General features: G+C 36.6%; 1 long non-coding RNA gene across 2 annotated transcripts in view; it reads right to left on the reverse strand.

Moving 5' to 3' along the window:
• Positions 1-5,742: 5,742 nt before the first annotated feature.
• Positions 5,743-27,927, reverse strand: part of LOC126064425 (uncharacterized) — a 135,780-nt gene continuing 113,595 nt past the window's right edge. For both annotated transcript variants that reach the window (XR_007514512.1, XR_007514511.1), the window contains exon 4: positions 5,743-6,103. This is a non-coding gene — a long non-coding RNA (uncharacterized LOC126064425). The remainder of the gene's footprint in view (positions 6,104-27,927) is intronic.

Here is a 27,927-nt window from a genome sequence, read left to right on the forward strand (position 1 = left end):
ATACAGCTGTCTCAACAGCTATTTGGATATTTCCGGATCACTTCATCTTAGTTCCCTTTGTAGGTATTTTATAATGTATCCTATAGAGCTTATTTTTCGTCTGAATTTCATTCTGTACTTCTTCCCATTCTACCATATTTAACTTGGCTCACTGTTTTGCACTTCTTTTATCAACTACCACTTACATTCTGATAACTCCCACACATGGATATGGACCCTACCTTTTTCTTTAGTGCCATTTCTTTGTGCCCAAATGCTTACTAATAAGACTCCCTCTGAAGGCAATACATTTGACTCACCATGTTCAAAACAAAACTTGATTTTTCTCCAAAAGCCCACTTCTTTGCTTGTTTTTCCCACTTAGTCCATGGTACCAAAATCCAACAAATCATCCTTTTGCATCATTTCTCTTCCTTCAACTCTAAATTGCTTAATTTCTCACCTTTCAACCCCATATCTAATTATCTCATAAGACCATTTGTTAATATCTCTTGATGTGATTTGACTCCTGTGTCCCTTTCTACTGTCACACCCCTACTCCCATTCCACCCCTACACAACCTGCTTACCTTTTCCCTGTGCTCTGTTCATCTTTAGATTCCCAGAAGAAAGCATGGTGCAAAAGCAGAGTTGTTCTTGTTGTGTCTTGTTGAGTTGATTCCAACTCATAACAACCCTATAGGACAGAGTGGAACTGTCCCATAGGGTTTCCTAGATTGTAATCTTTACAAGAGCAAATCACCAGGTCTTTTCTACAGTAGAGCTGCTGATGGGTTCAAACTGCAGACCTTTTTGTTAGTAGCTAAGCTCTTAAACAATGCATAACTAGGGCTCCTAAAGCAGAGTATATCACGCTATTTCTTGTTTCCTTGCTTTTACATAGGGAGTACTTCACCACTGTGGCCCTCCTAAAGAACTAAAACTTGTCCTTGTTAGGTGCTATAGAGTCAGTTCCAAATCATAGTGACCCTATGCACAACAGAACAAAACACTGTGCCATCCTCACAATAGTTATGTTTGAGCCCACTGTTGCAGCCACAGTGTCAATCCATTTCATGAAGGGTCTTCCTCTTTTTCACTGACCCTCTACTTTACCAAGCATAATGTCCTTCACCAGGGACTGGTCCCTCCTGATAACATGTCCAAAGTACGTGAGACGGAGTCTCACTATCTTTGCTTCTAAGGAGCATTCTGACTGTAGTTCTTCCAAGACAGATGTGTTCTTTCTTCTGGCAGTCCATGGTATATTCGATATTCTTCACCAACACCCTAATTCAAAGGCAGCAATTCTTCTTCAGTCTTCTTTATTCATTGTCCAGGTTTCACATGCATATGAGGCAATTGAAAGCCCCACATCTTGTGTCAGGTGGACGTTAGTCCTTAAAGTGACATCTTTGCTTTATAACATTTTAGAGGTTTTTTGCAGCAGATTTGCCCAGTGCAATACATCCTTTGATTTCTTGACTGCTGCTTCCATGAGCATTGTTGTATCACCTTTCTTTGGAATGGGTACAAATATGGATCTCTTCCACTTGGTTGACTGGGTAGCTGTCTTCCAGATTTCTTGACATAGACAAGTGAGCACCTCCAGCACTGCATTCGTTTGTTGAAACATCTCAGTTCTTTCAATTTCTGGAGACTTGTTTTTCACTGATACCTTCAGTGCAACTTGGACTTCTTCCTTTAATACCATTGATTCTTGATCATATGCTACCTCATAAAATGAAAGTTGACGAATTATTTTTGGTACAATTACTCTCTGTATTCCTTCTATCTGCTTTTCATTCTTCCTGAGTCATTCAATATTTTGCCCATAGAAACCTTCAAAATTGCAACTCGAGGCTTGAAATTTTTCTTCAGTTCTTTGAGCTTGAGAAATGCTGAGCATGTTCTTCCCTTTTGGATTTCAAACTTCAGGTTTTTGCACATTTCATTATAATGCTTTACTTTGTCTTCAAGACAGTCTTTGAAATTTTCTATTCAGCACTTTTACGTCATCATTTCTTCAATTCGCTTTAGCTATTCTACACTCAAGATCAAGTTTCAGAGTCTCTTGTGACATTCATTTTGATCTTTTCTTTCTTTCCTGTTTTTTTTAATGACCTCTTGCATTCTTCATGTATGATGTCCTTGATATCTTCTCACAGCTCATTTGTTCTTCAATCATTAGTGTTCAGTGCATCAAATTTATTCTTGTTGTGATCTCCAAATTTAGGTGGGATATATTCAAGGTTGTATTTTGGCTTTTGCAGATTTGTTTTAATCTTCATCAGCTTCAACTTGAACTTGCATATGAGCAATTGGTGGTCTGTTCCGTACTGGCCCTTGGCCTTGTTCTGACTGATGATACTGAGCTTTTCCATTGTCCCTTTCCACAAATGTAGTCGATTTGATTCCTATGTTTTCCATCCAGTGAGGTTCGCATGTATAGTCACTGTTTATGTTGGTGTAGAAAGGTATTTACTATGAAGCCGTTGATCTTGCAAAACTCCATCAGGTGATCTCCAGCATTCTTTCTATCACCAAAGTCATATTTTCCAACTACCAATTGTTCTTCTGTTTCCAACTTTTGCATTCCAATCACCAGTAATTACATATGCATCCTGATGGCATGTTTGATCAATTTCAGACTGCAGAAGTTGGTAAAAATCTTCAATTTTTCCAACTTTGGCATTATTGGTTGAATAATAGTCCTATTAATTGGTCTTCCTTTTAGTTGTATGGATATTTTCCTATCAGTGACAGCCTTGTATTTCAGGATAGGTCTTGAAGTGTTCTTTTCAACTATGAACTTCACGCCATTCCTCTTCAATTTGTCATCCCCGGCACAGTAGACCATATGATTGTCCGATCCAAAATGGCCAATACTAGTCCATTTCAGCTCACTAGTGCCTAGAATATCAATCTTTATACCTTCTATTTCATTTTTGATGACTTCCAATTTTCCTGGATTCATACTTCGTACATACCACGTTCTTTGAATGCTTGCAGCTGTTTCTTATTTTGAGTCATGCCAGATTAGCGAATGAAGGTCCCCTAAGCTTGACTCCATCCACATCATTAAGGTTGACTCTACCTTGAAGAGGCAACTCTTCTCCAGTCATATTTTCAGTGCCTTCAAACCTGAGGAGCTCCTCTTCTGGCAGTATATCACAAAAGTTCCACTGCTATTCATAATGTTTTCACTGGCCAATTTTTTTTAGGAGTAGACTGCCAGGTCCTTCTTCCTAGTCTATCTTAATCTGAAAGCTCCACTGAAACTTGTCCACCACGGGTGACCCTTCTGGTATTTGAAATATTGATGATAAACCTTTCAGTGTCACAGCAATACCGAAGCCATCACCGTACAACAGACTGACAAATGCATGGTGGTGGTGAGTGACAGATGATATAATTTAGTAATTTTCAAAGTGCTATGGGAATATATAAAGAAAATGTCTTTTGGTTTTCTCTTCTGAAATTTGCTGTACCCCTATTTACTACTAGACTCATATTTAATTTTCCTGTAATAAACTCAATCTATTTAAGACTGTCTGCTACTCAAATTGTGCAGCCCTGGTGGCACAGGGGTTAAAAGCTATGGTGAGTTACAGCTGCTAACCAAAAAGTCATTAGTTTGAACCTACCAACTGCTTCTTGATGGGAGCTGTATCCCAAACTTACAAATAAGCTGTGAAAATAGTAAAAACATTACCAGAAACTAATGTATATATAATTAGTAGTTGGTGGAAATTAATCACCTTAAGACATGGTTTGTAAATATGTGGTTGAGGAATGCAAATGTAAAACTTAAACCAGTTGCCGTTGAGTTGATTTTGACTCATGGCGACCCCATGAGTGTTAGCGTAAAACTGTGCTCCACAGGGTTTTCAGTGGCTGATTTTTTGGAAGCTGATCTTCAGATCTTTCTTCTGAGATGCCTCTACGTGGATTCAAACCTCCAACCTTTGGGTTAGCAGCCAAGCACGTTAACGATATGCACTACCCAGGGCCTCCAAGGCACAGCTAGAGAGCAAGAAATACCCTGACACCATTAGCTGTCCATTTGCCACTAGTACTTCTCACTGCATAAACCTACCTGGAAACCTGTAGGCAAGTGTTCTCTGTTGTGAGAGAGCATGTTAGGGAAGGGAGAATGAGAAAGGAAGGAGTCAGAGCTCACGAATGAATGAAGCACAGATGAGGCCTGAAAAAGGCAGGCCTCCAAAAAAGGATACCTTCCTTCAGATTGTAGCCTCTACATTTAATAAAGAACATTTTGAAATTTTAGATAAGGGCATCACGACAGTAACAGATACCACTGACTGAAGCACAAATAAGGTGAGATTAAATAATATCATTGCTCATGCGTGATGTAAGAAACTTATCTTTCTGGTCTTATTTTACTTCAAACACTAACTGTCCTGAGATTTTAATAGTAGGAAGCAAAATTCTTTTCTTAGAAGTAATTAAAACCATACAGCTGATTAAATAAAAGCAGACTGGAAAATAAGCACATTTTTAGTATACTGAGGTTTTGAATTTGCTGCAGAAATGTATCTCCTGAGAAAACAGCTTGGCCATGCATTAATCCCCAATGGGCCTTTAAACTAAAATCACTTCCAACCAAATTTAGCTTTTTTAAAAACTCATTAAATTTCCTCTTGCATAAAATATCTATTCATTTAAACACTGCTACTATTAATTGTTCATTACAACAAATTGACCATTTCTTCTGGTATAATATCTAATCAAAATATGGGCTAGGTACCATTGTTATAGTCCTCACTGTCACTAATTAGTTATGCAAACTTGTAAATCAGCCAACAATGTATGACTCAGCTCCCTCCTGTAGTACATAGGAATAAATATTTTTGTCCTATCAGTCACAGAGTTGTTCTGAGTTTCAAAAAATAAATCTATTTGAAATACACGACATGTAAAAAAGTACCTTAGGAGATTAAAAATATTTGTCAATATAAAGTGGTAACTATAATACCAAAATAAATAAAAGTATTTAACCAACTTCAAAATATTAAAGTAAGATCCACTATTTACTGGACAAGTAGCTTTAGGAGGAATGCTTGAGCAAATTAAATTGAACCGAAATAAAAGCTTTACTTAGTAAAGTGATTCCTTAGAACATTGAGCCATTCTATTTGTTAGGCAAATGTAGAATATATCAACCTTATGACAATATAACTATTAATTTTATTTATTGAGGCTCTTTTTAAAATCAGCAGACACAATTTTTTATTTGAAACTTTATAAATGTCATTATCAACCACTGGAATCTAGAGAGAAATCAAGAAAAGACCTAGTTAAGTCGAAGGGATTCTTCATGTAGTGAATAGTTGTTGTTGCTGTGTGCCATCAAGTCAATTCCAACTCATAGACATCCTATAGGACTGGGCAGACATGCCCCTTAGGGTTTCCTAGGCTGTAATCTTCATGGGAACACATAGCCCGGTCTTTTCTCCCATGGCGCTGTTGATGGGCTCAAACCATCAACCTTTCGGTTAGCAGACAAGCACTTAACCATTGCACCACCACATACAACATTAATGGAATAAGAACATTTTCATGCAATTTTGACAATATTATTTTATTTTAGTCTACGATAATAACAAAAAGGAAAGATTTCCCAACAGATAGAAAAACCAATATCAATAATGTATAAAGGTAATAAAAATTAACCAGGCAGTCTTACTAAACACTGTGGATGAAATAAAATAACGAAAAGTCAAGAAATACCAAAGCCTAAACTGTATTATTCCCACCACAGGTGTCCAATCACGGATGAGTTTGTAAGCCATACACTAAGATTCAGGAATAGATAAATTTCCATTTATTAAACCACATTATGTGCATACCAATATTTGTAAGAGATAGTGGTTTGATCCCTTACAGTAAATATACTCTCTCTGTTTTCTGAAATCCATATTATTTGGTATTTCTCATTAAAACCAAAAAACTAAACCCAGTGCCACAGAGTTGAGTCAGACTCATGGCGACTCCATGTGTTACAGAACTGCTTCATATGGTTTTCTTGGCTGAAATCTTTACAGAAGCAGATCACCAGGCCTTTCTTCTTCGGTGTCACTGGGTGGGTTTCAACTGTCAACCTGTAGGTTAGCAAAAAAAAAGTAGGTTAGTAGATGACTATAAACCATTTCCATCTCCAAGGGGCCCTTGCAGTAAATATGCGCTCCATGTTTTCTGAAATCCATATTAGTTGGTATTTCTTATTACACTCTGCTTTATTTTATAGCATTGTTTCATTAAATTATTTGATAGCAGAACTTTTCTTTTTTTTTTTTTTTTACCTAAACTATCATTTTAAGCAAGATGCTCTTTGGAAAACAGTTGAGAAATGTTTTTTTTTATAACCATTGGTGTATTAATTTAACGCCTGGCTTGAGAATGCACTCTTTGAAAAAAAATCACCATGTGTTACTCATCTCTGTATTCACTGTTGTATTCTGCATAGCGCCACACACAACAGATAATCCAAAAACATTAATCAGTAAATTCTGCTCCTTATTTAAAGAATTTAGTAGATGTAGTATGTTGAAGTATGATAATTTAATGTTAAAAAGACTAAGAACTTCTGAAAATACTGGGTAAAAATTCAGTGTAATGCAGAGTATGTTACTTAGGTTTAAAGGACTTTAAAACTAGAAAATATTTTAGAAATAATGTAGTCTAACTCCAGCATTTAACATAATGCATACAATAAAATAAGATATTATATATCTTTTAATCTTTTGTTTAAATTTAAAGAGATTGGGCGTGAAATAGATCTTAAGTCTTACAGATCTAGATTTTAACTTAGATATTGGGTGTACATTTTAGAGATATAACTTTTACTTTAAGTTAAAACTATTGAATGTGAAATATCTTTTCTACTAAATAGAGAATAAATTGTTCAGCACTGAGAACTGTGAAGTTTTAACACTCCCGTGAAAATGGCTAAAATTAAAACAATTGACAATACCGACTATTGGTAAGGATGTGAGCAACTGAAGTGCTCATTCATTGATGGTAGAACAGAACACTCTACAAGGCTTTGGAAAAATATTTCAGTATCTAGAAAAGATAAACATTGCCTATATCTCAAAATTTCTGTCAGGATATATGTCTATTGGAAATGAGTGCATATGTCCCCAAAAAACTTGTACAATTTGTAATCATCAAAAATTGGAACAACCAAAAGCTCCATCAGCAAGTGAACAAATTACGTTGTTAATTAATCATACAATGGAATTTCAAAACAACAAAGAAAAAGAATGAACTACTAATATTTGCAATGGTGTGGAAAAAAATCTCACAGACAATGTCTTAAAGGGATAATTAGTAATAGACTAGCCCTCCCAATGTAAAGAACTCTACGTTGGAACTAAAATGTGTGATATAATATTTTAGATGCTGGACAAGAAAAAGGAAAGGACTGTGATTCATGAAAAAAGGGAAAAAATGGCGTGAGTCCCAGAATTATATGGACAGATAATCCAAACAGAGCATGATGGTCATACTGAGCTTTGGAGGCAGAAATTAGAACTTGGGGCTCCTAACAGGGCTGCAATTTGCTGGGCAGGTTGCCAGAGAGCAAGAAATAGGAGGTATAATTAAGATGACCATACAATGATAATAACACTTATGGGAGTGAGAAAAAATAGAGAAATAGAAAGATTGGTAGATAGATGACAGATAGATAGATACATAGCTGACTCCTACTCATGGTGCCCTTGTGTACAAGTGAATGAAATGATGTCCTGTCCTGCATCATCCTCATAATCGCTGTCATGTTCGAGGCCATTCTTGGGGCTATTGTGCCAATCTATCTTACTGCGGATCTCTCTCACCCTTGCTGGTCCTCTACTTCACCAAAAATGATGTTGTCCTCCAGCAATTGATCCGTCCTGATGATGTGCCCAAAGCAAGCAAGTCTGACAATGTTCTGCTGTGATCCATAAAGTTTTCACTGGCTAAGTTTTAGAATTAGGTCACCAGGCCTTTCTTCCAGTCTGTCTTAGTCTAGAAGCTCCATTGAAACTCGCCCATCATGGGTGATCCTGCTGGTATTTGAAATACCATGGGCAAAGTTTCCAGCATTGCAGCAACAGGCAAGCAATCACAGTAAGACAAACTGACAGGTACAATTTGGGAGTGAAGGGGTGTGTTATTAATAATTATGCTAGGATGACATGTACAAACTGAACATGTTCTTTGCAAACAGGTATAATCAACTAATTCCCGTGCTCCTTCTTGTTGCAACACAGGATTTCTGCTGAATATTTTTTCTGAACAGTTTTCTGGGACACACTAATTGCCTCTGTTGTGGGTGCCCCCTCTTGTACTCCGTCTTTAAAGTGCACTGAGTTTATTTGCAAATGTGCACCCACTGTTTTCCCAAACCCTGTAACTGGTTAGGAATTCTGGCTTGTATGAAATTCAAGCATCAGTCACATAGTTTACTACATACTTTTATCAGTCACATTTTATGAACCCTTTTAAATAATGGTTGCACAATTCTGAGAGTATATTAAAAACCATTGTATTGTACACTTTAAAAAGGTACAATTTCATGGTATCTGAATTATATCTCATTAAAGCTATTATTTAAAATAATAAAATTACAAAAAAAAAAAAAACTTGGGCTGAGCACAAATCACCAGCTCAATCTTTTTGCCTGGTAATTTTAGTTTGAGAGCCTCATGTAATCCCCACCTCGGTGACACTCCTCTGAATCTCAGTATTCCTCTCTCATTCATAGCAGTTGAGAGCTTGGCTGCTAACCAAGAGGTCTGCAGTTTGAATCCAACAGCTGCTCCTTGGACACCCTGTGGTGCATTTCTACTCTGTCCTATAGGGTCGCTACGAGTCAGAATTGACTCAACGGCAATTAGTTTGGTTTTTCTAAGGCTCACCCTAGGCTTCTCACGCAAATGAAAGCAGCAACTAGTTCTGTATATGGGGTAGGATGCAGTGGTTTTCAAACGTTAGTGTTCATCAAAAATACTTGGAGGATTTAGTAAAGACAGATTGTCTGCTCCACTCCCAGAGTTTGTGATGCAATAGGTCTGGAGTATTTGCAATACTAGTAAGTTCCCAAGTGATGCTGATGCTGCTGGTCCAGGAACTATACTTTGAGATCCATTGTGCTAAGCCTTCAGGCACAAAATAAATAAATAAGAAAAAGGTGACTTATAATCTTCCACCAGGTGTCTATTTGCCTTATATTTGCAAAACTAAAAACATCACTCAAGTGACCCTTCTAGGTACAAAAAAAAAAAAAGAAAACAGCATCTCTCAGGTATAATTTTTATAATAGAACCTATAAGGGAAGAAAAACACATTTTAAGGTGGCGAATGAGAAACTCAGCCTTGTGGTGATACTGAAACATCTGGGAGGAGATACTGTTGGAGGTTTGCAATGAGACGAAAGTAGGTAAAAGTCCACATTTTTTTTATATATACAATTTTTATTGTGCTTTAAGTGAAAGTTTACAAATCAAGTCAGTCTCTCACATAAAAACTTATATATACCTTGCTACCTACTCCCAATTACTCTCCCCCTAATTAGACAGCCCGTTTTCTCCCTCCACTCTCTCTTTTCGTGCCCATTTCGCCAGCTTCTAACCCCCTCTACCCTCTCATCTCCCTTCCAGGCAGGAGATACCAACATAGTCTCAAGTGTCCACCTGATCCAAGAAGCTCACTCCTCACCAGAATCCCTCTCCAGCCCATTGTACAGTCCAATCCATGTCTGAAGAGTTGGCTTCGGGAATGGTTCCTGCCCTAGGCCAACAGAAGGTCCAGGGGCCATGACCACCGCGATCCTTCTAGTCTCAGTCAGACCATTAAGTCTGGTGTTTTTATGAGAATTGGGGTCTGCATCCCACTGCTCTCCTGCTCCCTCAGGGGTTCTCTGTTGTGTTCCCTGTCAGGGCAGTCACTGGGTTGCAGCCAGGCACCATCTAGTTCTTCTGGTCTCAGGATGATGTAGTCTCTGGTTTATGTGGCCCTTTCTGTCTCTTGGGTTCGTAATTACCTTGCGTCCTTGGTGTTCGTCATTCTCCTTTGATCCAGGTAGGTTGAGACCAACTGACCCATCTTAGATGGCTGCTTGCTATCGTTTAAGACCCCAGATGCCACTCTTCAAAGTGGGATGCAGAATGTTTTCTTAATAGATTTTATTATGCCGTTTAACCTAGATGTCCCCTGAAATCATGGTCCCCAAACCCCTGCCCCTGCTACACTGGCCTTCGAAGCATTCAGTTTATTCAGGAAACTTCTTTTGGTTTAGTCTGGTTATGCTGACCTCCCCTGTATTGTGTTGTCTTTCCCTTCAACTAAAGTAGTTCTTATCTACTATCTAATTAGTGAATACCCCTCTCCCACCCTCTCTTCCTCCCTGCACTTGTAACTACAAAAGAATGTTTTCTTTTCAGTTTAATCTATTTCTCAAGCTCTTATAATAGTGGTCTTATACAATATTTGTCCTTTTGCATCTAACTAATTTCACTCAGCATAATGCCTTCCAGGTTCCTCCATGTTATGAAATGTTTCACAGATTCCTCACTGTTCTTTATTGATGCGCAGTATTCCATTGTGTGAATATACCATAATTTATTTATCCATTCATCTGTCAATGGGCACCTTGGTTGCTTCCATCTTTTTGCTATTGCAAACAGTGCTGCAATAAACATGGCTGTGCTTATATCTGTTCGTGTAAAGGCTCTTATTTCTCTAGGATATATTCCAAGGAGTGGGATTGCTGGATCATATGGTAGTTCTATTTCTAGCTTTTTAAGGAAGCTCCAAATCAATTTCCAAAGCGGTTGTACCATTTGACATTCCCACCAGCAGTGTATAAGTGTTCCAATCTCTCCACAGCCTCTCCAACATTTATTATTTTGTGTTTTTTTGATTAATGCCAGCCTTGTTGGAGTGAGATGAAATCTCATTGTAGTTTTGATCTGCATTTCTCTAATGGCTACTGATCGTGAACATTGCCTCATGTATCTGTTAGCTACCTGAATGTCTTCTTTAGTGAAGTGTCTATTCATATCTTTTGCCCATTTTTTAATTGGGTTATTTGTCTTTTTGTAGTTGAGTTTTTGCAGTATTACGTAGATTTTAGAGATCAGGTGCTGGTCGGAAATGTCATAGCTAAAAAATTTTCCCCAGTCTGTAGTAGTCTTTTTACTCTTTTGGTGAAGTCTTTGGATGAGCATAGGTGTTTGATTTTTAGGAGCTCCCAGTTATCTAGTTTTTCTTCTGGATTCTTAATAATGTTTTGTATACTGTCTATGCCATGTATTAGGGCTCCTAACATTGTCCCCATTTTTTTCTTCCATGATTTTTATCGTTTTAGATTTTATATTTAGGTCTTTGATCCATTTTGAGCTTGCTTTTGTGCGTGGAGTGAGGTATGGGTCTTGTTTCATTTTTTTTGCAGATGGATATCCAGTTATGTCAGCACCATTTGTTAAAAAGACTGTAAAAGTCCACATTTTGAGCATAAGTTCTTTTTGAACATTGTTTCAGAGGAGGGCAACTGAGAGCAAAGATTGCCCTTTCAGGAAGCTCTATACTTAGGGGCAGGAAGCTAAGAAAGATGGCAGAACAGTAGAACATTAGAAGCAAAAGCAGGCAGGTTTGTGCTATGGAAGGCAGCAAAGCCATATTAATAAGGCACATTCAAACCTAGAAGAAATGGATAAATTTCTATAAAAATGCTATCTACCTAAATGAATACAAGCAGAGGTAGAAAACCAGAAAAGGCCCATAACAAAAGAAGAAATTGAAGATATCATTAAATAGAAATTTAAAAAAACTCCCAGCAAAATGGCCAGGACCAGATAGCTTCAGTGGAGAGTTCTACTAAACATTCAAGAAGAGCTGACACCAATTCTACTCAAACTATTCCAGGACGTAGAATAGGAAAGAATACTTCCTAATTCATTCTATGAAGTCAGTATAACCCTGATACCAAAGCCAGGCAAATATACCGCAAAAAGAGAAAATTATAGACCAATATCCTTCATGAATATAGATGCAAAAATTCTCAACAAAATTCTAGCCTACAGAGTACAACAGCATATCAAAAAAATAATACATCATGATCAGATGGGATTTATACCAGGGATGCAAGATTAACATTAGAAAAACAATCAGTGTAATTCCCTACATAAATAAAACCAAGGAAAAGAATCACATGATCATCTCAATCCATACAGAAAAGACATTCGATAAAATCCAACACCCTTTCCTGATAAAAAATCTCAGCAAAATAGGAATAGAAGGAAATCCCTTAACATAATTAAAAACATACCTACAAAACCAACAGCCGATATTACACTCAATGGAGAGAGATTGAAAGCATTCCCCTTGAGAACAGGAACTATACAAGGATGCCCATTATCACCACTCCTATTCAACAGCCAGAGCAATAAGGCAAGAAAGGAAAATAAAGAGCATCCAAATTGGAAAGGGAGATGTAAAACTATCCCTATTCACAGATGACATGATCCTATACATAAAATATACCAGAGATTCCACAAGAAAGTTGCTGGAACTAACAGAAGGGTTCAGCAAAGTGGCAGGGTGCAAGATTGATATACAAAAATCAGTTATAATCTTCTATACTAACAAGAACTCCAAGAAGGAAATCTAAAACACAATACCATTTACAGTAGTCCTCAAAAGGATAAAATACCTAGGAAAAAATCTAACCTGAGTTTCTTAGGCTGCCATCTTTACTGGAGCAGATTACCAGGTCTTTTCTACTGTGGGGCAGCTGGTGGGTTCAAACCTGCAAGCTTTCAGTTAGTATTGAGTGCTTAACCACTGCACCACGAACCAAAAACCAAACCCATTGCCGTTGAGTCAATTCCAACTCATAGCGACCCTGTAGGACGGAGTAGAACTGCCCCATAGGGTTTCCAAGGAGCATCTGGTGGATTTGAACTGCCAACCTTTGGGTTAGCAGCCAAACTCTTAACCACTATGCCACCAGGGTTTCCATAAATGTAAATATACTACTGAGTAAACATGAATTTATTTCTTACCCTATCCAGATGAGGCAGCTCCGTGTCTAACATAAAGTGACACTCAATAAATATTACTGTGTACACCCATCACCGCAGCCCTGAAAGCTACTGTTATTCCAAGAAGCAAGCCCTATTCCAAATTCACTCTTCCTTATGCCTTTACTTTCTGTTCCACATCAAAAGTTAGCAAAATGATGGGAGTGTCCAGTGCAGGGGAAGCAATTAGGTTTCCTCTATTTAGTACATTCCTTCAGGAAGTTTGGGATTAGAAATGCAGTAAAAGGAGGATCAGGAGTCCCTGAGTGGTGCAAACGGTTAAGCACATGACTACTCACCAAAAAGCTGGTGGTTCGAACTCACTCATCAGAGACTCCTAGGAGGAAAGGCCTAGAGATCGACTTCTAAAAGGTCATGGGCTCGAAAACCCTATGGTGTACAGTTCTACTGACACACATGAAGCTGAAAGCTCATGGTCTTGAAAACCCTAAAAAAAAAAAAAAAACCTTATGGAGCACAATTCCACTCTGACACACATGGGATCATCATGAGTCAGAGCTGACTCAACGGCAACTTGTTTGGTATGGGTTTTGGTTTAAATAAAGAGAGGAGCAGGGCTAGCTGAAGAGGATTTTTTCAGCATAGAAAGTAGAAATTATGAGAACTTTTCTTTGAAAGGACTAAGTTTAATCTCTCTTTACATAACTCTTCATAATAGTTCATGTTTTGCACTTACCTGTTTATGTATATAATCCTCCCCTCCTGACTGTAAATCTCTTGAGGGCAGGGCCTATGTCTTCTTTATGTTAGAATTCACCTAAGGCACTTAACCAATTATCTCCATATAGAAAACCATTCATTGTATGTGTTGAGTCAGTAAGATTGATTTTTATTCAGGTTTGGGGTTAAGAATGTTACATGATGGTTTTTCTTCTGGAACCCATGCTGTTCTTAGCTGAGAACAATGCAGTAACCAGTCCATTATAGAAATGAGTAAACAGCCATGCATTCTATGAAAGCACCCAAGGATGATACCCATGCGGCAAAAGTATCATCTCAATCGAGATTCAAGCAAACAGACTAATAATAAAACTGACATTGCTGTTGCTCTGTCCCAACAGCTTCAAGTATGTGCTTTGATTTGAGACAGATGGGTTTGACTTTGAGCACAATATTCCTGACAGCTAAAACATAAAACAAATAGATTCTTTCTGATAACTTAGAACACCCAAGTACACGATTCAGGAAGAGATGTGGAGAAAAGTTACCATCTGCTTACCTCCTCTGAAGAGCTTCCAAAATTAAATTGCTGATGCCCTTAAGCTTGGTTTACACAACTATTTTTAAAGGGACAATTTAGACTTTCCCTTTCATGTCTCAGGACCACAACAGATGAAGAGTAAAAAAGAAGACTCTATGTCCCAAGAAATAAATTGATAACATTTTTTTGTGTATATGTAAAAAGCTGTAGTTCACAGAACACTTTTATAGGCCTCATCTGATTTCTTCCTTGTAATTATTTTGGACAATACAAGTGCTCTATCTTCATTTTACAGATGAGGAAACTGAAGTGTAGAGAAGTGAAGTGCTTTGTCCAAGGGCATTGTCCCAAAGTAAATGCTTCTACAACCTCAGCTTTTATATTTTTTTATGTCATGCAGTTTCACTACAAACCTTGGTAATATATTGTTTTGATTTCCCTTTATTCTATCTTGTTGTCTGAGGAAAATACTGCTAATGAGGTACTTTCCTCTAGCAGGGTTACCATGCGATGGCAATTTCCACCTTGAGTCAGACCAGTAGGAAAAATAACAAAGGGAGAATCACAAAGAGCATCTGCTGATGATAGCAAAGACTATGGAGGGGCTGGAATGGAAAATTCTGGGACTAAGACTAAAGTTTCCCTTAAGAGCTACACAGCATTTTACACATAGCTCTGTTAACAGTTTTTCTTCAGTCATCACTAGATGGCAATGATCTAGAATATAGAACTGCGGTAAGCAATTTTTATGTCAGCCAGTGGTAGAAAATGACTTGAGAGATTGCACGTGCTGCTGCAATTTATATATGGCCTAGAAATTTCATGGTACAGCATTAAATAAGAATGGCTTAGCTAGTTAATGTGTATAAGCTGTGACCTTCCACCGGCCTCATGTCCTCACAATAGCACCAGATGCCTTTGTAACTAGTAGAATTGATTCATGCCATTCTCTCCTAATGGGGCTGCTTTCAGAGGCTTTAATATTGCTGCAATAAGGGCCAGTGCAGCTACACTGCCTTTGCTTTAATTAAGCACTTTCAATTATAATCTAAATCCTACATACTTCATGCCAATTACCATAACAGCTTTAATCTGACATTTCAGGAAACAGAATCTCAAATATCAAATATGCATTCCATTATTTCCCTCCTTAAAAAAACATTCAAACTGTGCCAATATTGGGTTTCCAGATTCACTTATTTGATCAAAAATTTAGTGATATGTTGGTATAAAAAAGCTATAGAGTCATTTTCAGAACTATTTGGGAAATTTTAATTATGAACTGGGTGTTAGAGATTACAAAATTATGTTAACTTTCTAGGTGTAATAAAAACATTGTAGTTTATAGGGAAAAGTCTTTATTTTAGGAAAGTATTTATTGAAGTATTTATAGGTAAAATTTCATGATATCTGAAACTTCTTAATGGTCCAATCAAAAAATACATATACAGATATACGGAGAGAGAAATGATAGATATAAGTGATATCAATATAAACAAAGCAAATATAAAGCATAAAGTTATTGAAGGTATCTTGTAGGTTCATATATTCATTATGTCAATTTTTGCATCTTTTCCACATTTTTGTATTTTCATAATAAAATGCTGAGAAAATATTAATCTTATGTGCCAAGGACAGTGGCACTGAAGCTGCAATAAGAATAAAAATCCCTGACTTCATAGTTCAGTAGTCTAATTAAAGGTATGTAAGTAATTTGTAATGAATGTAATACTAGTAGGACTTAGCAAGATCCTTGAGGACAGAGAAGAGGAAGAGAACAATTCTGCCTAAAGATGTCAGGCTAACATTTCTCAGGACTGACACTTGCATAGGGCTCAAAAAATAAGTCAGCAGGGAATGAGTCTTAGTTAGCTAGTGTTGTCGTAACAAAAATACCACAAGTAAGTGGCTTTAAAGAACAGAAATTCATTTTGTTATAGTTCTGGAGGCTAAAAGTTCTTATCAAGATCTCTGCCTTGCCGACCCCCTCTTTGTTGGTAGCCCGGATGTTTTTTGGTACCTTGAAGATCCTCACACAGCATACTTTTTCCCCAGTTTGTACTTGCTTCTGTGTCTAATCTATTCTTTTTATAACTCAAAAGTGATTAGGTTTAGGACAAACCCTATCCTAGTATGACCTTACTAACAAAAGAAACCCATTTCCATCAAGTCAATCCTGAATCATAGTGACCCTTTAGGGCAGGGTAGAACTGTCCCACAGAGTTTCCAAAAGAGTGGCTGGCGGATTTGAACTGCCAATCTTTTGGTTAACAGCTGAACACTTAACCAGAGCTCTGTGATTAAGCCTTCAGCTGCTAACCAAAAAAGTTGGCAGTTCAAATCCACCAATCCCTCCTTGAAAGCCCTATGCGGCAGTTCTACCCTGTCCTATAGGGTCGCTATGAGTTGGAATCAACTCCAAAGTAACGACTTAACAAAAAAAGCCCTATTGCCAAACAGAGCTACATCCACAGGTATAGGGAATAGTGAGTAGAATTCCAGCCTGTAATTTGCGAGACACAATTCAATCCATAACAGAGAGCATTCTCGGCAGAGGCAAGCAATGGGCATGATTGCAGAAGAATGAATCTGCATGAAAGAGGTGGAGAAGAGCGGACTCAGGGTGGCTGCACCACTGAGAAGGAAATAGGAAGGGAGTGAAAAATGAGTCTGGAAAGCCACGCAAAGGCCAGGAATCAGATATGAAGAAGCAGAGAATGTTGGCGATGTGAACCCATGGAAGGACTGTAAGGAGGGGAATGGCCTGCTTATGGACCAACAAACTCCCAAACGAGCAGTTATTCAAACTCCAGGGTCAAAACAACTTCTTGGTTACCGTCATGTACAGATGTCTTCAAAGTTTCCCTTGGATTTAAAGACAATCATGGCTGATTTTTCTGATTGAGGGGGTTGAGTGTAAGCAACTGGGCCCCCAATAGTATACCACATTTATGCCAATACACAGTGAAAGTGATTAATGATAAGAATTTATATAGAGATAGAGATACCTATGTATCATTTAAGAAAATTGGGCAGGCAAATAGATGGATAAAAATTAAGCCAAAGAAAAAGACAATTTAGTGATGATTATTTACATTGTTAAAAGATTATTAACTCTACAGAATTTTTACTTGTGTGCTACTCTACTCACAAGCACTGAGGATTTTTATACAAAGATAATTGACTACTCACTAGGAGCCTATGCACAAACAATTCTCTGAAATTGTTAGGAGCCACATGATTGTAGACACCAAGAGTAAATAAAAACAAGACCCCACTGAAATGATGATGCAAAATAGAAATGATGCCTCAGTGTGTACTTTGTTTGCATTTTTGAAATCTACCTGTTGTATTAAGGGAACTATACCTTCAATGCTGTCTGATCTTTTGTTTTGGGCCCTCTCTCAACGGCACTGGGGTAGAGGGCATCCTCTTTATACTGTATTTAGACTGATATTTACCTGCTAAAATGTAGTCAGTGAATGAGTAGTTTGGTTGTGTCTCCAGGCTCAATTTTCTGAGTTTTTACGTCAATCTTTTTCTTCCTGAAGCGTATATACTGACTACTGTAAGAAAGTATATCTTAAGCTTTCCTTAAAAAAAAAAAAAGCTTTCCTTACCTTCTGACAAATGCTGTGTATGTAGCATTATCTTCCTAATCACATGAACCCTTGTAGCTTCACTTTTTAGATTTCAACCTTTATCTAGCTTTCATGTTACTCTTTATTTAATCTTTCTCTAACTTACAGAAATATGGAATCGATGGCTTATAGTTGTATGGTTATGATCGAGTATCAAAGAAAAATAACACTTTGGGGACTAAGGGGTATACTTAGGTGAAAGCTTTGGGGAACTTTAGGAGTCAAGAAAATATGCCTAAATTTAGTTCCTTAAAATATTATTGGGAGAGCATTCAAAGAAAGGATAAGAAACTAGAAAACTTTATAGTGAATAACCGTAAAGTCCCTAGTAAACACTTTTACACTAGATCCTCCGGAGGAACTAGAACATCTGCTAGACTTTTTCCAACTTGAATTCCCGAGCTACCAATTAGTAATGGAAAATTACTTAAGTTGTGCCTGTAGCCCACAGTAACTGTTCAGGCTCTCAGTATCTGATCACACCTCTGGAGGGGAACACAGAAATTGTCAACGCTGCCAGAGAAGAAACGTGGAGGTCTCTAACTACTTAAAACCAGGATTTGGAGTGGAAAATGAAAATATCTGGATTTTTTTTTTTTTTTTTTTTTTAATGGAGCACTTGGGACAATCTTCCTAAACTTTTCCATTGAGTACAAGGCATAGAAAATGTAATATATCCTTCAGGGAGCCTGCAGGCAGAGCCCAAAAGTGTCATCCATAATTTGAAATATTTGAAGTGCCAGCAGAACCTTTAAAAATGCTTGCAATTTTTCGTTCTGCTCCTTAATATATCAATGTTTCTTTTAATGTAAAAATGGTTTCAGCTATCTACAAGTTAAATTATTAACCCTTTTCATAAATCTTCAGATAAAATCAATACCCTCAAAGACGGGTCACACTTATTTCTAGCTGTGTATACCTAAGGGTACTTCTAAATATCTCTTGGCACATGACCCAGCATGAGAAACATGACCTAGACACAATCTCAAGGTTTCTGTGTGAAGAACACAGAGCTGAGGAGAATGTTGAGGCCTGAGGGACCCCAGAGACAGAGGACTGCCTGCTCCTCAATTAGTGAATTCTGTGGAAGTTTTAGATTTTCTTCTGTACTTGGAGAAACAGGTACAGGCACTACTGGCTCATGTTTTGAGATCAGAGAAGAAAGAGAGCAAGCTTATACTCTTCAGTTAAACTAAGAAAAATTTCAGAGAAATGCAAAAATCTTCCAGTTCAGCTCATGCTCTTCTCTATACCAACAGTGGTAGGGCCAAAATTGAATTCATGATTCCACCAGCATAAAACGGTGGGGTTTTAGGCTCCATAATAGCCAGATGTATGGGAAACTGTGGTTGGAAATCTAAACCAGAGTCTTGTAAATGGAGTGGAGAAGAATAGTCTTCTAAGATGGGGAAAGGTACTGTTATAAGACAACAGAGAAGAGTACTGGGGAGATAAAAAAAGAGTTACTAAACTCCTACTTAACCTTTGGATCTCAGTTCAGCCACTGCTCTCTCAGAAAGGTTTTCTTGACACCCCGATATTGACTGACTTACTCTGTTTATGTACGTACATAATTCTTTTCTAAATTGATAAACATTTGTACTTTCGACTTCATCTAATGAATACTTGATTCAAAGAGGATGTCTCTCTTACTTCCACTGGGTCCTAACTAAATATTGATTGGTTGCAAGATTAAGCAAATGTCTTTTTTTTTTCTAGACATCAATGGCTAATCACTAATGATATTAATAATAATAATAAAACACAGGTTAACATCTTTCTGGTATTCTCTGTTTTCAGCCAAGAACAAAGAATTGCCTTTAGGAATGAAAACTCATCTCCCTGAGAGCCAAGGTATCTGAGGACCACAAGTATATGATGGTACATAAGTTCTGCTTAAGCAGAACTCTGTCCTAAGATATTACGTGAACTCATTTGAACTCTGTCCTAAAATATTATGTGAGTGGGGTGCCCCAAGTATGCCAGCTACAGATTGTCAATTTTCTTCAGGAGCAAATGGACTGGGACACAAAATAGACTGTGGTTTTTCCATCACGTGGAAGTCAGTCACAGAAAGACCACTTGGCAGAGATTTAGGGACTGGATTCAGCCTTTCAGATCCCTTCCAACTATCAAGTTTAAGACTACCAAGTCATTCTGTATTTTTCCTTTATATATACATAATTCTTGTAAACATTTCTTTAATAACATTCTTCCTGTGAGTTCCATGAGGTCAGGAGCTTGTTCTAACTTACTCATTCTTGTATGCCCAGAGCAGAGTGTGTAGCAGAGGAGACACTCAATAAAATATTGTTTATTGACTGACTGACAAGTCTTATAAACCCAAAGAACAAACCTGTTGAAATGAATGTTTTAAAATAAATTTGCCATGACTTCCCCCTAAATTTAAATGGAAAGTCTTTAAAAGAGAATTCAAATTATTGTGACTTTCAAAGCTTCAAGTTAAAATATGTGGAATTTTACATTGACTTCATGTTTCATTATTATAGGACAAGAGTTCTTAAGAACAGTAAATATCTACTTTTCTATACCACTGCTACTAAATATATATATGTAAATTATATACACACTTATATGTAAATGATACGTAATGAAAATTACATTGTCTTCCAGTTTTCTTATTACTCCTAGTAAATTTATATATGTATAAAATATGTATAAATATATACATAAATAATATATATATTATATATATGTAATTTGTAGTGCCTTTTTTTTTTTTCTATTCAGGTATTAAAGGACTACTTCTTAAATTTGCTTATTGAGCCTGACTCTTTACTTCCTCGGTGCTCCAGTATTCTCATTCTGATATCTGTCTTTGCCATCTAGGGTATTGGCTTAGCATTCTAAGTCCATGGGGCACTCTGTAAGGCCTGACAGGACTACATATTTACTAGGAGAAATAGGATTAATTTTAATTTTAAAAGTTTTTAAGAGGAAAGAGCCTTTTTATAAATATTGTTTTTAGAAATCTGAGGGTAAATAAAACTGCGACTAAGAAATTTTAATGTTATTTTCTTAGAGTGTGAAACTGAGTGAATGGAAATCTATGTCGTCATTGATGCTAATTAAGGATCTACAATGTCCTCGTCATTGACGTTAATTAAGGATCTGCAATGTAGATTCATTTGTCACCTTAGTGATTTCTTTATTTAACTTCAATGAAGACATTTGAAAGATGTTTTTGTTTTGGGGGGGGTTTTTTGTAACTCAAAAAGTTCATCTCATTAATTGAAAGACAAGGTCAACTAATCATGTCTCTAACTACTAAACACTATTTTTGTAATAGTTGCTGGTTTCTACAGTACATTGTTGCTGTCCATTAAACAGAACATCCAATATCTTAACAAGGCCAGATAGGACCTGTGATTAGAAAAGGAAAGTAATCAACGCTTCCTGCGGTGCTGAGGAGAATGTGGTCGTCATTAAGTAGATGCAGTAGCAGCTTCTCACTTTTGATTATATTCTAGAGAAAATATGACCTAATATTTCTTAATTATAGAAACACCAGCCAAAGAACAGTGGGGATAATGATGGTAGAATAAAATTACCCTGAGTTGCTTATGAATCAAATTATTGGCATCTTGGCAAGGATAGAAGGTTCAGGAACTATGTATCTTAGCTTTTCTGTTTCCTTCCCTTGTCCCTAAACTAGGTTAAATGAGGAAACACAGACAATTTTAGCATCATTTTGAAAAAGGATAAAATTTCATTTAGTAGTTTAGGACACTATAACAGGACTTAAAGAGGACTGATTACCTAACAGAATTAATAATATTTAATATTTCTTATCAACTTGAGACCCTCTCACTCTGCATTAATACAAAAAATTATAATTTTAGGTTTCATCACACAAAATCAAAATACCTAGTTAATCAGTTAGAAATTAATCAGTTGATTAGTACTGAAACAGAATTCACCTTAATCAATGTTCCCTTTTGTATTTTGCCATTGCTTCTTCTATTTCTTATGTCTGCCTATGTGTGCTCAACATGTGTGCAAAGAGGCAACTGTATTTATTTCCAAACCTGTTTGTTTCTCTTGACTTGTTACAGAAATGATATAATTTAATTAACTATTTTAAAACCAATAAATGTGATCTTCCGAATAAAAAGTGTTGTTTCTATCAAAACTCTTCTGGAATCTCTGGATATTTTTGACAAATGCAATCACAAAAGCAAAAATGCCCTAAACTAGGTGTCAATAATATAGGGAGGAAAGTCATAAATATCTGGAAAGATTCTGGACTCAGGTTACTTCAAAATTGCCTTCAATTTTCATTTTACTCCCAAAAAACTAAAAGATGTAGTTTCTTATAGACGACGGTATGTTTTATGTCAGAAAGATGGCAAGTCAACATCTTGCACACTCAGAGGAGAGGTCATGACCACACACCAAAAGGTTGGAAACACAGGCACATTTGTGTATTTTAAAGTAAAAGGCTTACATTCCACATGTATCATTTTTATGATTCCCTTCTTTCACTGTTTTTTTTTTTGTTGTTGTTGTTGTTGTTGTTTGTTTTTTCCAATGTCCTACCAATAGTCAGTCTTGATTGTGTAGATCAAGGATTTCCCACTGCTCTACTACCAGGAGTCACAAATTCAAGGTTTATAAGTGGGATGCTTGCAGCCAGATGTGCCTGTATATTGAGTGCCTTTAAGAGGGTCATTAATGCACCAGCTTGCCACAAGTGGTATCACTTCCTATTTTTTACTCTAGCCTGTCTCACACATATCCATTACATCCCTGGCACATTCCTGAGGGCATTTGAACTTTTGACCCAAGACTTAGACAAATCCCCAAGGAATAACAAAGTTTTCTCTTTTCATTCAATTACCATCATACCTCATAGATATAAATACAATTATTTTCCTTCATAGAACTAATGTGTTACTCCATAACGGTAAAAATGTATACCTATGCAACATAACGTAACATGGTGTTTTCAGTTGCCTCACATGCGGGGGATAGCTGGACAATGAATAAGAAAGACCGAAGAAGAATTGAGGCCTTTGAACTGTGGTGTTGGACAAGAATACTGAATATACCATGGACCGCCAAAAGAACAAATGAATCTGTCTTGGAAGGAGTACAACCAGGATGCTCCTTAGAAACAAGTGTGGCGAGACTATGTCTCACATACTTTGGACATGTTATCAGGAGGGATCAGTCCCTGGAGAAGGACATTTTGCTTGGTAAAATAGGGGGTCAGCAAAAAAGAGGAAGACCATCAACGAGATGGATTGACTCAGTGGCTGCAACAGTGGGCTCAAGTATAACAACCAGTGCAACGATGGTGCAGGACCAGGCAGTGTTTTCCTTTCTGTTGTGCATAGAGTTGCTATGAGTCGGAATCAACTCGACAGCACCTAACAATAACAACTACAATACAACATAAAGGAGCCCTGGTGACGTAGTGTTTAAGAGTTAATGTTCTAACCAAAAGGCGGGCTGCTCCTTGGAAATCCTAGAGGGCAATTCTACTCTGTCCTATAGGGTCACTATGAGTTGGAATCAACTCCACCACAGTGGATTTTTGGTTTTCTTTAATGCAACATAAAATTCTAGGACAGAAGACATATATGTACGACGAAAATAAATAAATAATGATAGTCATAAAAATTACACAATATTCAGGGACGGGGCCAAGTGTTGTACACATTTAATCTCCAAAATTATGAGGAAGATAATATTAACATCATCTCCATTTTATAGATGAGGGAACCACCATGCCATTTCAGTAAGATAAATGACTTGCTCAAGGTCACCAGCTAGTTTATGACTAGGAAGGGATTCAAATCTAGGTGGTCCAACCATAATGTCTGCAGTATGAGTAACAATGATATTCTGCTAGTTCGTGTTTGTGTGCAGAGAGAAAGGGAGAGAGACTGGGCCTATACAGAAGGTCAGTTTTTTCTTCCTTCTAGCCAATGTCTTCCTAAAGAAGGTAGACTTTGAAAAAGGTAAAGCCCCCCAGTTAGATTTTCCCCCAGAGATCAGTGGTTAACAAACCTGAATGACTGTGCAGCCATTCAGCTCACTAGAATTTTCAAAATCATTTTGAAGACGGTGTGTCAAGTTATATATCACACCAGGTTATATTAGTCATCTTTATTACCTTTTCTTATTGATGTGACAGACAGCACATGACATATTAAAAGTGTTAAGAAAAATATAGTAAAAGAGAATTTTAATGTAGTAAGTTGGAGAAGGCTTAAAAAAAGATAGCAAACCCTGGTTATATAGCAAGCATTAACTAATGTATTCTATATCGAGAATATAATGTCAAGTTTTGTAAAAATTTCTATAAGGAAGCGTTCCAATATTTTGAGGTTATTCCAGTAACATGAAAATTCTCTATCAACCCCGTATATTTAATTTTCCTTAACTTTTTTTATACAATTTAGTAGAGAGTTTACTCCACTGTAATTTTAGTAATCTGTAGCTTGATTCTTCTCATGTATTAGCATAATTTATGTGAGAGGTAGATTATCACTGAATGACCAAGAGAATAAATGCTAGAGTCAGATAACACGGGTTCGAATTCTGGTAGCACATTTTTTCCTAACTGTATGATCTTGGATATATTATTTAAATTCTTAAGCTCCAATTTTTTCATCTAAGATAACAGCATTCAACTGTATACAGTAAATAAGTAAAGGTAAAATGATATAAACTAAGAAAAGTACTTAACCAGAGTTGTGTACATGGTAAACACCAGTAATCCTAGCTGTTATTAAAATCTCTGTTACTATAATGAGATTATGTTCCAGTTAAGAGACCACAAGCACCCTCCATCCTTCCTCTCCCACTGAATGAATCTATGAAACCTGAACAAAACACAGGGAGTGGCTATTTGAAGAACCTAAAAGTAAAGAGTTGCAGGTGGATTGGGGAAGAAGACGAGAATTAGAAGTACTTTGACTGGGTGGCATGTCTACCATTTTTATGTCCTTCAATATTTCCCAGCCTGATTCCAACAAAGTCCTAAACCTGCAAGTGGGCATCAGCACAAACAGGAAGCTCCAGAAAAGCCTTCAATTCTGGCTTGAGGATTAGGAAAAGGTCTCATAATGCTCAGAAAGAGGGGTGGAAAGCTCTCCCCTCCTGCCCCCCTTTTGTTTTTTTTTTTTCATTGTTGTACCTTGCCCTAGTCCATGATGGCCCACAGGTGCCTAAAACTCTGAGGGAGTGGAAACATCTCCTCTGATCAGAGGAGCTAAGACCTCAAAATGTGATGTGTACTCTCATTGCTTTTTGCCCCTCTCTATTCTGTTGCTTGATTCTAGTCATGAACACCTGTGAGGGAAGAGAGTGGCAGAGCAGGGTAAATAAAATCCTTTATTTATGACCAGAGGATTTCCAGGGAACCGAAAGTATTCAGGGAATTTCAAAGATGGACAAGCTTGGGAAAGCAGCCCTATGATTAGCTTATGAACTTCGTAGCTCACTGTTCAGCCACGCATATGTGATTTTGACATTAGACCTTGTTTAAAAACTGAACTAACTTGTAGATCAGTACTTGTGTCTCAGATTGGCCACTGGGTGGCACACTGGGGAGGAAACCTAAGCAGCGCTGAGAAGTCTTCGAAAATAGAATTCATATCGTAACCACAACCTATAGAATGCTGGTTGGAACTTGTGATCTCTGAATGTCTTTAAGTGTTTTTCCTGTTAAAACAAAAATGTCAACATTCTCCATAGAATTCTAAAATACTTAGTGCCTCACAGCCTAATATTTAAAATGTGCAGATTACAACCCCAAATTACTCAGAATAGCAGCCAAGCTCTTAACCACTGCGCCACCAGGGTCCCAGGTTAAAAGTAATAGTATGGAAGAAAAGATATGCCATGTGAAACTAATAAAACAAAAAAAAAAAAGGAGGAGTGGCTTTATTAATATCGGACAAAGTAGACTGTAGAGCAAAGAAAATTACCACGAATAAAGAGGACCATTACACTATGTTAAAAAGGTCCTCAGCAAGAATACTTAATAATCCTAAATCTTATTCATCTAATTAAAAACCTTCAAATACATGAGGCAAAAACTGGCAAAACTGAAAGAAAAAATAGGCAAAAGCACCAATATAGTTGGAGACTTCAACACTACTTTCTCCGATGATCAACAGTGCTACAGTGGAAACTGTGAGAGCCAGAACTCAACAGGACAGCCTTGTTTTACTGGGTTTTGCAAGTTTTCTACTCTTGAGTGGGTGCAGCCTTACCACTTTTCTATTGCTAGTTTTAATGGAAAATATTTTAGTTTTCCTTCTCTGACAGGCTTCCACCTTACACAGGTTCCAGCTTTCACAGGTTTTTCTGTAATAAACAGAAAACCAGTAAGGTTATAGACAAGCTGAGCAATATCATCAACCAAAAGGATATAATTGACCTTTATAGAACACTCCTTCCAGCAAAGAAACAATCTTATTCTTTTCAAATGCACGTGGAATATTCACTAAGATAGAACAACATATACTGAACCATAAAGTAGGTCTTTTAATATATTGAAAGGAAATGAAATCATGCAAAGTATGTTCCCTACTCATAATGAAGTTAAACTACAGATCAATGACAAAAAGATATCAGGAAAAAAAACTTGGAAACTATAAACAACTCATTTTTAAGTCACCCATGGTTCCAAACATAAGCCTCAAGGGAATTTAGAAAATAATTTTAACTGAATGAAAAATGAAAATACAATTTATCAAAATTTCTTAGATGCCAATAAGGCAGTACTTAGAGGAAATTTATAGCATTAGATATTTATAGTAAAAAAGTATTCATATCAATAACCTAAACTTCCACCTTTAGAAATTAGAAAAAGAAGAGCAATATAAAGGAAAAAAAAAAAAAAAACAGAAAATAAGAAATCATAAAAATAAAAGTAAATATCATGATATGGAAAACAATAACAAAAATAAAGAAAATCAATGAAACCAAAAACTGGTTCTTTCTTTGAAATGATCAATAAATTTGATAAATTTCTAGCAAGACTGACCAAAAAAAGCCACAAACTAAGAATATTGGGGATGAAGGAATGGATAACACTACAGAGCATGCGGACATCAAAATTACAATAAGAGAATACTATAAACAACTCTCTGTGTGTAAATTCAACAATTTAGATAAAATAGGCAAATTCCTTGAAAACCAAAAACTATCAAAACAAACCCAAAATTAAATAATCTGAATTGTCCTATAACTATTAAAGAAATTGTGTCCATTGTCAAAAACCTTCTGAAAAAAATCAATCTACAAGCCTGGATAGTTTCATTGGCAGTTTCTATGGAACATTTAATAAACATATAATATCAATTCTATATCTTTAAAAAGTAGGACTAGAGAACATTTTATGAAGCCAGTGTCAGCCAAACACTACAACCAAAGACAGAATAAGAAGAAACAACTGGTTACCAATTTTCTCATTAATAACTGGTAAAAAGATAATCAAACTAAATCTAGCAATATATATTTAAAAAGCACAATGACCTACAAACAAGTTGGGAATTATACCTAGAATATAAGGTTGGCTTAATATTTAAAAATCAATCAGTGCGATCCACAACACTAATAGTCTAAAGCAAAATAAAAACACTATTATATCACTTAATGAAGAAAAACTATTTGACAAATTTAAAAATCCACTCATAATTTTAAAATCTCAGCAAATTTGGAGTAGAAAGGAACTTCTTCAACCTAAAAAAAAAAAAATTGTTTTCAAAAAATCTACAGCTAATATCTTACTTAAAGTGAAAATCGGAATGATTTCCTCCTAACAACGGGAACAAGGCAAGATTGTCCACTTTCACCACCCCTACTGAACATCATACCTAAAGTCATAGCCACTGCAATAAAGCAAGAAATGGAATAAAAAGGCATACAGATTGGAAAAGATGAAATAAAACTCTATTCATAGATGACATGATTATCTATGTAGAATATCACAATAAGTATATTTTTAAAAA

The sequence above is a fragment of the Elephas maximus genome, chromosome 2, assembly GCF_024166365.1.
Source record: "Elephas maximus indicus isolate mEleMax1 chromosome 2, mEleMax1 primary haplotype, whole genome shotgun sequence".
Taxonomy (NCBI): domain Eukaryota; kingdom Metazoa; phylum Chordata; class Mammalia; order Proboscidea; family Elephantidae; genus Elephas; species Elephas maximus.